At 56.8% G+C, this 12,500-nt stretch overlaps 2 non-coding genes and 1 pseudogene across 2 annotated transcripts; all 3 read right to left on the bottom strand.

Moving 5' to 3' along the window:
- The window catches only part of LOC124772536, a 7,740-nt pseudogene extending 1,968 nt beyond the window's left edge, over positions 1-5,772 (bottom strand).
- A 188-nt stretch (positions 5,773-5,960) lies between these two features.
- LOC124772662 lies at positions 5,961-6,115 on the bottom strand. The gene has a single exon (XR_007014130.1). It is a non-coding gene; the product is annotated as a 5.8S ribosomal RNA (ribosomal RNA).
- Positions 6,116-6,466: 351 nt separating this feature from the next.
- LOC124772910 lies at positions 6,467-8,375 on the bottom strand. Its single transcript, XR_007014364.1, has one exon. It is a non-coding gene; the product is annotated as a small subunit ribosomal RNA (ribosomal RNA).
- Between the last annotated feature and the right edge of the window lie 4,125 nt (positions 8,376-12,500).

Genomic DNA, 12,500 nt, shown 5'->3' with positions numbered 1-12,500 from the left:
TGTCTGGCAATGCGGGCCCCGTCGCTCCTCCAACACTGCTGGATGACGTGGTTGGCAGTCTCTGTGGCGTTGCAGCCTCCCCGGCACCTTGTGTCACCCTCCCGCCCTCGTAGGAGCCGTGCCTGAGTGGGCAGGGCATTAATCCGAGCACGAAGGCAGGAGATATAGTCCCGGCCTGCGACAAACTGCCGAGTGTTAGACACCCAGTAGTGCTGCCCTGGTGTTTGGGCAGACTTCCGCAGAGCAGCGCCGTCGACTGATGAGTGCAGGCGCTCGGCCCAGCACCGACCCAGTTGGTAGCTGGACTTAATAACGTCGCCATTCCATCGTAAGGCGTTATCCAACTGTTGGATTTCACGTCTAAGGGAATCCTGGGAGGTATCGTCAGCTGCCGTACCGAGTCTCTCCATCTTAGCAAGGCGCCTCCTCCGGAGAAGAGGACCCAGCCAGCGGGCTGCCGGGACCCCCAGGCCCCCATGAGAGACAGGGGCATGAAAGTACCCAACAGGGGTGTCCGCCGGCAGGTGGAGCCAGGATCTAATGGCTTTGCGGACGCAAACATCGAGGGACGAGAGGGCCCCTAGACGTGTCCTTCCCAGGGCCAGGCCATGAAAAATGCCCGGCAGGATAACTGAGGAAAGGGAAAAGAGTCTTTGCTGAGGCTTAAGGGGTGCCCTGCTAATGGTGTTCAACTGTTTCTCGACCTCGCGCCGAGGATGGAAAATGCTGCGCCCGCATGTGGTGAACTGCAGGCCTAAGTATTTAAAGGAATCTCCCATCGCTAGGGCCGGAATGTTGTTGTTACCTGCCCGAAAGACAACAGCCTCATCAACCTTTATCTTCTTCTCCCGCCCTGATGCAACCAGGGCGAGAGAGAAGCACTTCTTTGGGTTGATCTCAAGACCGAGGTCACCTAGGGCCGTTGCAGCGATGGTGATTAGCTCCTGCAATCCATCCTTCGTCTCAGCGAAGAGAAGAAGGTCATCCGCAAACGCAGCAGCATTTATTCTTCGGCCGAGAATACGGGCACCAACATGCTCAGGAAGACGGGAAAGGAGAATGTCTATAGACATGTTGAAAAGGATGGGGGATAAGGGATCACCTTGCCGCACACCCCTCGAAGGCCGCACTAGATCTGACGACTTCCCAGCACCACAGATAACCGTCGAGCCCGCCTCATAGCACCCCAGGATGTAGTCAATGAACTCGACCGGCAGACCATGGGCCCTCAGCACAGGACCTAGGGCACCATGGGACAGCGAGTCGAAGGCCCTTGACACATCCAGCGATGCTACATACAGCGAGCTGGCAGTGCTCCGTGCCTGGGTCATCGCCAGATCCAGCAGAAAGGTGTTATGGAGCATCCCATCCTGTGGGATGAAAGCCCGCTGACGACCGTCCAAGGCACAGTGGCGCATAAGGCGGCCAACCAGGACCTTGTGAAAGACCCTGGTCAGCACCGAACACACCGTGATAGGTCGGAAGTCAGCGGGGGATGCTACGGCGGTCTTCTTGGGCAGCAAGGTGGTACGAGCTTGTAGGAGACGGGATGGGAGGGAACGTGAGAGGAGTAGGAGGTTGAGGAATTTAAGAAGAGCCTCACGAGGAAGGCGACGTAACTGGGATGGTGTAAGGCGATCAGGGCCTGCTGCAGAGTTGCGAGGGGGAAGAGCTGCAGCTACCTCGTCTGCAGTAATGGGCGCCCATAGAACTTCGAAGGGCACAGACTTACAAAATGGCAACAACTTACCTGAGAGACCCTCCCCACGTGGAGGCCGAGACCTAACACGAGGGGGAGTAAAGAGATCCCTCCAAAACTCAATCAGCCCCGGGATGGTGGGTGGCTGATGGAGAAGTGTGCCATCGAGAAGACCATTTATGCAGCGCGCTGGGTTCTTCTTAAAAGCACGCTACACTACAGCATACTCCCACCTCCTTCTCGCCCGCTTCCGCTCCGGCGGCTGTTGAAATTCCTTACCAGGAGCTTGACAAACAAGTGGTTCCCTGCTACCTAGTTCTTCAAGAGCGGGAACAAGCATGGCTTGGATGGTACTCCGGCTAGCAGTGGGGCCCAAGGCCACAACTGCATCAAGTGAGCGGAAACGCGGGCCCGAGGAGGGCAACTCAGCTAACAGGGACCAGATAGCCCGATCGGCGACTTCCCCCAGAGAAGAAGACTGTGGTGGGGGGGAACCCACAGCAGATCCGTCTACAGAGGCCTGATGGTCTTGGTCTCCCTTTGAGAGCTCAGCAGCAAAGTTGGCCACCATGTTCTTATAGGCCTGCACCCTGCGTTGACACTTGATAGATTCAAGTGTGCGCTCTGGGAAGGCTTTGGCCAGCTCTTGGTTAAAGAACCGGCAGCCTTGGAGGGACAAAGTCGCCTCAGCATGCGCAAGACGGAGCAACTCTTCTTGCGACCACCTGGCCTTCTTCCTTTCCGTTTGCACTTCCGCGTTGGCGGCATCAGGGTGGGCACGACGGCGATGAACGCCGAGCCCGGTCTTTGTTGAAAAGGACCGCAGACATTCAGGGCAGACAGCGGGGAGCGGCGCTCGACCCGCGCTGGTTGGCTGGCTGGAAAGCTCGTCAGCTGGCACAGGCACTCCTGTGGGAGGCCTGGTACCTTGATTTCTTCTACTACTTGCACCAGCTGGAAACAAAAGGCAGGGGGGGAGGTAACCCCCAAGCCTCGAACGACACCCTGCTCTGTCGGTCGGAGAGTTTGAAAAAGAATTACACCTTTCTTAGCACCCCTTACGACCCCCGCCACTTGAAGGCCAGAGCTAGGATTTCCCACCGAGAGGCTAATTGAACCATCATCCACCCGACATCACAAGGATGCTGAGGGGTGAATCGAGAGGGTCCATATATTACGCATCAGGTGGGCTTTGAGAGTCATAGTTACTCCCGCCGTTTACCCGCGCTTGCTTGAATTTCTTCACGTTGACATTCAGAGCACTGGGCAGAAATCACATTGCGTCAACACCCGCTAGGGCCATCGCAATGCTTTGTTTTAATTAGACAGTCGGATTCCCCCAGTCCGTGCCAGTTCTGAGTTGATCGTTGAATGGCGGCCGAAGAGAATCCGCGCACCCGCGCGCCCCCGGAGGAGCACGCTAAGGCGGACGCGGCCTCGCAGCAAGGAAGATCCGTGGGAGGCCAAGGCACGGGACCGAGCTCGGATCCTGCACGCAGGTTGAAGCACCGGGGCGCGAACGCCGCGCAGGCGCGCGCATCCTGCACCGCCGGCCAGCACGAGGCCGACCAACGGCGAGAGCAGACCACGCCCGCGCTAAACGCCCGCACTTACCGGCACCCCTACGGCACTCACCTCGCCCAGGCCCGGCACGTTAGCGCTGACCCACTTCCCGACCAAGCCCGACACGCCCCGATCCTCAGAGCCAATCCTTATCCCGAAGTTACGGATCCAATTTGCCGACTTCCCTTACCTACATTATTCTATCGACTAGAGGCTCTTCACCTTGGAGACCTGCTGCGGATATGGGTACGAACCGGCGCGACACCTCCACGTGGCCCTCTCCCGGATTTTCAAGGTCCGAGGGGAAGATCGGGACACCGCCGCAACTGCGGTGCTCTTCGCGTTCCAAACCCTATCTCCCTGCTAGAGGATTCCAGGGAACTCGAACGCTCATGCAGAAAAGAAAACTCTTCCCCGATCTCCCGACGGCGTCTCCGGGTCCTTTTGGGTTACCCCGACGAGCATCTCTAAAAGAGGGGCCCGACTTGTATCGGTTCCGCTGCCGGGTTCCGGAATAGGAACCGGATTCCCTTTCGCCCAACGGGGGCCAGCACAAAGCGCATCATGCTATGACGGCCCCCATCAACATCGGATTTCTCCTAGGGCTTAGGATCGACTGACTCGTGTGCAACGGCTGTTCACACGAAACCCTTCTCCGCGTCAGCCCTCCAGGGCCTCGCTGGAGTATTTGCTACTACCACCAAGATCTGCACCGACGGCGGCTCCAGGCAGGCTCACGCCCAGACCCTTCTGCGCCCACTGCCGCGACCCTCCTACTCGTCAGGGCTTCGCGGCCGGCCGCAAGGACCGGCCATGACTGCCAGACTGACGGCCGAGTATAGGCACGACGCTTCAGCGCCATCCATTTTCAGGGCTAGTTGCTTCGGCAGGTGAGTTGTTACACACTCCTTAGCGGATTCCGACTTCCATGGCCACCGTCCTGCTGTCTTAAGCAACCAACGCCTTTCATGGTTTCCCATGAGCGTCGATTCGGGCGCCTTAACTCGGCGTTTGGTTCATCCCACAGCGCCAGTTCTGCTTACCAAAAGTGGCCCACTTGGCACTCCGATCCGAGTCGTTTGCTCGCGGCTTCAGCATATCAAGCAAGCCGGAGATCTCACCCATTTAAAGTTTGAGAATAGGTTGAGGTCGTTTCGGCCCCAAGGCCTCTAATCATTCGCTTTACCGGATGAGACTCGTACGAGCACCAGCTATCCTGAGGGAAACTTCGGAGGGAACCAGCTACTAGATGGTTCGATTAGTCTTTCGCCCCTATACCCAGCTCCGACGATCGATTTGCACGTCAGAATCGCTACGGACCTCCATCAGGGTTTCCCCTGACTTCGTCCTGGCCAGGCATAGTTCACCATCTTTCGGGTCCCAACGTGTACGCTCTAGGTGCGCCTCACCTCGCAATGAGGACGAGACGCCCCGGGAGTGCGGAGGCCGCCGCCCCGTGAAGGGCGGGGAAGCCCCATCCTCCCTCGGCCCGCGCAAGGCGAGACCTTCACTTTCATTACGCCTTTAGGTTTCGTACAGCCCAATGACTCGCGCACATGTTAGACTCCTTGGTCCGTGTTTCAAGACGGGTCGTGAAATTGTCCAAAGCTGAAGCGCCGCTGACGGGAGCGATTATTCCGCCCGAGAGCATCCCGAGCCAACAGCGGCGCGGGTCCGGGGCCGGGCCAGGTAGGTCCGTCATCCGGGAAGAACCGCGCGCGCTTGCCGGGAGCCCGAGCGCCCAAAGGGGCGAATCGACTCCTCCAGATATACCGCCGGGCAGCCAGCCAGGACACCGGGGCTCTGCCCAACAGACGCGAACCGAGGCCCGCGGAAGGACAGGCTGCGCACCCGGGCCGTAGGCCGGCACCCAGCGGGTCGCGACGTCCTACTAGGGGAGAAGTGCGGCCCACCGCACACCGGAACGGCCCCACCCCGCGGCGAGTGGAAAGGCAACCGGACACGACCCCGCCGCGGATTGCTCCGCGCGGGCGGCCGGCCCCATCTGCCGAGGGCGGAGGCCAGTGGCCGGATGGGCGTGAATCTCACCCGTTCGACCTTTCGGACTTCTCACGTTTACCCCAGAACGGTTTCACGTACTTTTGAACTCTCTCTTCAAAGTTCTTTTCAACTTTCCCTCACGGTACTTGTTCGCTATCGGTCTCGTGGTCATATTTAGTCTCAGATGGAGTTTACCACCCACTTGGAGCTGCACTCTCAAGCAACCCGACTCGAAGGAGAGGTCCCGCCGACGCTCGCACCGGCCGCTACGGGCCTGGCACCCTCTACGGGCCGTGGCCTCATTCAAGTTGGACTTGGGCTCGGCGCGAGGCGTCGGGGTAGTGGACCCTCCCAAACACCACATGCCACGACAGGCGGCAGCCTGCGGGGTTCGGTGCTGGACTCTTCCCTGTTCGCTCGCCGCTACTGGGGGAATCCTTGTTAGTTTCTTTTCCTCCGCTTAGTAATATGCTTAAATTCAGCGGGTAGTCTCGCCTGCTCTGAGGTCGTTGTACGAGGTGTCGCACGCCACACCGCCAGCCGGCTGTGCACGCTACCGAGAAAGTACCGGTATGCGAACCGCCAGGCGACGGGCGCGCATCGCACGTTTGAGGAGACGCGGCCGGCCCCACAGGCGGCCGCGACACTCCCAGGTCTGCGAAGCGGGGCAAACGCCGCGCGCTTCAGTATACGTAGCCGACCCTCAGCCAGACGTGGCCCGGGAACGGAATCCATGGACCGCAATGTGCGTTCGAAACGTCGATGTTCATGTGTCCTGCAGTTCACATGTCGACGCGCAATTTGCTGCGTTCTTCATCGACCCACGAGCCGAGTGATCCACCGTCCTGGGTGATCTTTTCTCAGTTTCCGCCGCCTCTTTCGAGACGGTCGCATAGGCGGGAGTGAGGCGTGTGGCGGCCCCTGTTCCAGCGTTCTGTGTCCAACGGCCTCACGGCCGACGGGCGTCGTACGGCTCCACACCGGAGCGGACAGGCACTCGGGCGAAAGTCATTCAAAACCGGCGCCAGGCGCCAGGTGCCGCACGCCAGCCGCTCCAGCGCTTCAGCGCTCGTACCACACAACATTGCCGCTAGTTTTGAGAGGCACGCGTGGTTCCGCACGCGGCGCACGGCTACTGCGAGCCGTACAGGTAGCGTGTTGCGCGACACGACACGCACATCGAAAGACATGCAGTCTAGTCGGTAATGATCCTTCCGCAGGTTCACCTACGGAAACCTTGTTACGACTTTTACTTCCTCTAAATGATCAAGTTTGGTCATCTTTCCGGTAGCATCGGCAACGACAGAGTCAATGCCGCGTACCAGTCCGAAGACCTCACTAAATCATTCAATCGGTAGTAGCGACGGGCGGTGTGTACAAAGGGCAGGGACGTAATCAACGCGAGCTTATGACTCGCGCTTACTGGGAATTCCTCGTTCATGGGGAACAATTGCAAGCCCCAATCCCTAGCACGAAGGAGGTTCAGCGGGTTACCCCGACCTTTCGGCCTAGGAAGACACGCTGATTCCTTCAGTGTAGCGCGCGTGCGGCCCAGAACATCTAAGGGCATCACAGACCTGTTATTGCTCAATCTCGTGCGGCTAGAAGCCGCCTGTCCCTCTAAGAAGAAAAGTAATCGCTGACAGCACGAAGGATGTCACGCGACTAGTTAGCAGGCTAGAGTCTCGTTCGTTATCGGAATTAACCAGACAAATCGCTCCACCAACTAAGAACGGCCATGCACCACCACCCACCGAATCAAGAAAGAGCTATCAATCTGTCAATCCTTCCGGTGTCCGGGCCTGGTGAGGTTTCCCGTGTTGAGTCAAATTAAGCCGCAGGCTCCACTCCTGGTGGTGCCCTTCCGTCAATTCCTTTAAGTTTCAGCTTTGCAACCATACTTCCCCCGGAACCCAAAAGCTTTGGTTTCCCGGAGGCTGCCCGCCGAGTCATCGGAGGAACTGCGGCGGATCGCTGGCTGGCATCGTTTATGGTTAGAACTAGGGCGGTATCTGATCGCCTTCGAACCTCTAACTTTCGTTCTTGATTAATGAAAACATACTTGGCAAATGCTTTCGCTTCTGTTCGTCTTGCGACGATCCAAGAATTTCACCTCTAACGTCGCAATACGAATGCCCCTGCCTGTCCCTATTAATCATTACCTCGGGTTCCGAAAACCAACAAAATAGAACCGAGGTCCTATTCCATTATTCCATGCACACAGTATTCAGGCGGGCTTGCCTGCTTTAAGCACTCTAATTTGTTCAAAGTAAACGTGCCGGCCCACCGAGACACTCAATAAAGAGCACCCTGGTAGGATTTCAACGGGGTCCGCCTCGGGACGCACGAGCACGCACGGGGCGGTCGCACGCCTTCAGCTCGCCCCACCGGCAGGACGTCCCACGATACATGCCAGTTAAACACCGACGGGCGGTGAACCAACAGCGTGGGACACAAATCCAACTACGAGCTTTTTAACCGCAACAACTTTAATATACGCTATTGGAGCTGGAATTACCGCGGCTGCTGGCACCAGACTTGCCCTCCAATAGATACTCGTTAAAGGATTTAAAGTGTACTCATTCCGATTACGGGGCCTCGGATGAGTCCCGTATCGTTATTTTTCGTCACTACCTCCCCGTGCCGGGAGTGGGTAATTTGCGCGCCTGCTGCCTTCCTTGGATGTGGTAGCCGTTTCTCAGGCTCCCTCTCCGGAATCGAACCCTGATTCCCCGTTACCCGTTACAACCATGGTAGGCGCAGAACCTACCATCGACAGTTGATAAGGCAGACATTTGAAAGATGCGTCGCCGGTACGAGGACCGTGCGATCAGCCCAAAGTTATTCAGAGTCACCAAGGCAAACGGACCGGACGAGCCGACCGATTGGTTTTGATCTAATAAAAGCGTCCCTTCCATCTCTGGTCGGGACTCTGTTTGCATGTATTAGCTCTAGAATTACCACAGTTATCCAAGTAACGTGGGTACGATCTAAGGAACCATAACTGATTTAATGAGCCATTCGCGGTTTCACCTTAATGCGGCTTGTACTGAGACATGCATGGCTTAATCTTTGAGACAAGCATATGACTACTGGCAGGATCAACCAGGGAGCTGCGTCAACTAGAGCTGAGCAGCCGGCCGCCCGGGAGTGTGTCCCGGGGGCCCGCGCGAACACGCAAGCGTCCGCCCAATCATTCTGCAAACAGGAAGAGGCTGAGCTCCCCTGCACAATACACCTCGAAACCCTCTCAGGTCCCGGCGGCGCGCAGCGCCGTCCCAAGTACTTGGTCGGGTTCGAGAGAGGCGCAATCGCCCGGAGTTAGGCGAGTAGACGCTTTCGGTGCGACCACCCGTGCTCCCAACTGAGCTTGCCGCTGCCGACAGAGGCCCGGGAGCGTGCTGTCGTGGCATTGCCGGCGGGAGACAACACGCGCCACCTACGGTGACCGGCAGCTCCAACGCCAGCGCCACAGAAGGACAAAAGCCCCACTTGGGTGCCGAAGCGAACTCTCCCAGCACAGCGCACGCGCCAACACATCCGCACAGCTGCGATACAAACCACCAGCGAGAACCGCTGGGGCGACCGAGCAGCAGACGGCGTCGCGGCGCCGAGCGCCGGGCGGCGGCGCATCCTCAACGCACACAGTCCTCAATCGGACCAGCACACTGAAGATGTCCACCGCGCTTCGCACCGGGCCCGCGAGGACCTACTTTGGCCGCACGGCGCCGCGCGCAGGGTGCGCCGGCGCGCAGCTGCGACGCCTGCCGCGTCCGTCGGCCGGCGCGCCTGCCACTGGCCGCCCCCACCAGCCGGCTGTAGCGCGTGCGCCCACGCACCGCGCGGCCAGCACGCCGGGAGGCGCCCCCTCACCGGCCGGGGACGGTCCCACCCAGCCACCGCCGCGTATCGCTTCACACCCAGATGCCGTTCAGTTTCGTCGGCATGGTGGGTATCGCTGGAACAACCGGTTAGTACCTCAACCTATCGTCGCCATCACCGATTCACCCCTAGCGAGAACAACCGCACCACAACAGGTTACCATTTCTTCATTTGCGTAACTTCACCAGAAAACGCAGGCGTCCATCGCCATTTGCAACTTCAACGATTATTGCATGCCTGTGTCAGGTGTCACGCCACACTACGTCTGCCCACATACACGCAACAAAATGTGCACGCCTAGACAATACGTGGAAGGTGGCCCCGTACGTATGCGATGTCCATTGCTCGAACGACTGTCAACCGGCCTCTGTAGCATGTCGCAGATATGGAACGCGGTGCACCATGCCATCACGGTGTGTGAGGAGAGACGACTAGGTCCGAATACATCAACAGACAGCTCATGCTGATCGCCATCCACGGCGTCCGTTCCTCCCACACGTCTCTATGGCGTACCACACTGCAATCCAGCTCTCATAGGGAGACGACACGTAGCTGCGTGCACAATATTTGCACTGTATGGTCCGCCGTTTTTGGGCGCAGTCGTTGTACGGTCACACATGTGCCACGATGTATCATTCAGTACATAAGGACGAATGTGCAGTACAGATTGTGGTTCACGCGTACGACATCAGCGGACAGTTGACACAGGCCGCACCACAACGTAGCCTGCGTACGTCGCATGCGAAGGGCATTGAACATGCAAACTTGTCACCAACCAGCTTGCGAAGGCAGGGGGCAAGGTGGGGACGTGGGGACGTGGGGAGGGGTGGGGGGGGGGCGGCATGTACGTCCTGCTGCCATCCACATTACAGTGTACAGCAGGAGCATGTGGAAAGTCAGCAAGACTTGCAAGGTGTTTAACATGAAGCGATACACAGGGGAGCGGGCAGTGCGAGTAGCGAACTATATTGCGAGGGTTGCGGGTGGGCAACACTACACTAATTGAACGAGTCGTATAACAATTACAGAGCAGGTTTAGGCGACAACGTGGGTTACGTTAGCGGACAACGTGGGTTAGGTTAGGGGACAACATGGGTTAGGTTAGGGGACAACATGGGTTAGGTTAGGGGACAACATGGGTTAGGTTAAGGCACAACATGGGTTAGGTTAAGGCACAACATGGGTTAGGTTAGGGGACAACATGGGTTAGGTTAGGGGACAACATGGGTTAGGTTAGGGGACAACATGGGTTAGGTTAGGGGACAACATGGGTTAGGTTAGGGGACAACATGGGTTAGGTTAGGGGACAACATGGGTTAGGTTAGGGGACAACATGGGTTAGGTTAGGGGACAACATGGGTTAGGTTAGGGGACAACATGGGTTAGGTTACGGGACAACATGGGTTAGGTTAGGGGACAACATGGGTTAGGTTAGGGGACAACATGGGTTAGGTTAGGGGACAACATGGGTTAGGTTAGGGTACAACATGGGTTAGGTTAGGGTACAACATGGGTTAGGTTAAGGTACAACATGGGTTAGGTTAAGGTACAACATGGGTTAGGTTAAGGTACGACATGGGTTAGGTTAAGGTACAACATGGGTTAGGTTAAGGCACAACATGGGTTAGGTTAAGGCACAACATGGGTTAGGTTAAGGCACAACATGGGTTAGGTTAAGGCACAACATGGGTTAGGTTAAGGCACAACATGGGTTAGGTTAAGGCACAACATGGGTTAGGTTAAGGCACAACATGGGTTAGGTTAAGGCACAACATGGGTTAGGTTAAGGCACAACATGGGTTAGGTTAAGGCACAACATGGGTTAGGTTAAGGCACAACATGGGTTAGGTTAAGGCACAACATGGGTTAGGTTAAGGCACAACATGGGTTAGGTTAAGGCACAACATGGGTTAGGTTAAGGCACAACATGGGTTAGGTTAAGGCACAACATAGGTTAGGTTAAGGTACAACATAGGTTAGGTTAGGTTACACGTTGTTGTAAGGAAAGGTGTAGGGGGGGGGGCGGGGGCGGCACGTTCGTTGATAGTGATTATAGTAAGTGAATGCTTGTGACATGATGAGATTTGTCACGTCAGGATGCACCTTTGGCTTATTAGAGGCGGCGCTCCAATTCTATGCTTGTGTCAGACCTGTGTCTTTGACTCAGGTCATTGTTTGTGGGCTGTGACAGGAGGTACTATTGTGATGTTGGGTGCACCGTTGTATAGGACATGTGTGGGTATTGGTGCCTTATCTGCGCAATGGTGGATGTCGAAAGGGGGGGATATTCTATTTTCCGCATGGACCTCCTGGTCTGGTTGTGATAGTGTGGATTGTGTAATGTGGCGGAGAGGATGCACTGGATGTTGTTCCATGCTGGTGCTTACATATTGTATGTGCGCCCGTTAGAAGCAGAGAGTGGTGCGTGATGAGAGTGTCTGGCTGACGTGTGGTTCCCATTGTGGGCACACTCTTTCAGCATGTATACGGACAGTTGTATATATATTCTGTAATTTGATGGCTCTGCATTGATTACTAATCAGCGCCGTGTGTACGGGTAATCTGGTTCCAGTCCAAAATGTTCCATCTGTGTACATTAGTGACAAAGACTCCCCCCATGCAGTGGGGCTCGGTCTGTTATAACTCTTCCGCGTAATATATTTGCCCCACGTTTTTGCGACTGCGAGTGCGAGTGCGAGTGCAACGCGAATGGGGACCGACATGCTGATGGCTCGGTATCGGACGCCGTACAGTGAGCAACGCGATCGCGTCTCTCGCTCGTAAGTGGTACAGGTCGCGGCTCATGTATAGGGACAGCGGGAATGTCGCATATTGGAAATAACTCTTCATGAAACGCAAGTTATAGGGGTGGATTGCACTTTACGAGTGCGGGAAACGTCCGCCGTTCATCCGCTGGAGGTGCGCGTTTGGCGGTTGGGGTGGTCCACGAACGGGTGCGGGTGGAGTCATTGCCGGTCCACGGCTTCGTGCGGCAGAGCCACTGGAGAATGGGTGCTATGGTCGACAGAGGCTGCAGGCTTTGTGGGTGGCGTCGAAAGGCGGGCACTGTGGCGCCATCGCTGTCTTAGTCGGCTTGGCGTCTCATAGATGGCGGTAGCGTCGTTGCAGGAGGTCATGTTGCGGGAGACCTACAGATGGCGGTATGTTTTGTGGTGCGGACGTAGTGTTGTCAGATGCGCATAGATGGCGGTATTGCATGTGGTGTCGCCCTATTTTCATAGATGGCGATACTGTTTTGCCGGCATGGGTGGCGTAGTTCCGTCGGATCCCTGTAGGTGGACCTGTCGTTTAGCCACATTCCCATAGGTGGCAGTGTGCTATGTCTACTGTCGAC

Source organism: Schistocerca piceifrons, unplaced genomic scaffold (assembly GCF_021461385.2).
Source record: "Schistocerca piceifrons isolate TAMUIC-IGC-003096 unplaced genomic scaffold, iqSchPice1.1 HiC_scaffold_943, whole genome shotgun sequence".
NCBI lineage: Eukaryota > Metazoa > Arthropoda > Insecta > Orthoptera > Acrididae > Schistocerca > Schistocerca piceifrons.
This window is presented reverse-complemented; position numbering and strand designations above follow the sequence as displayed.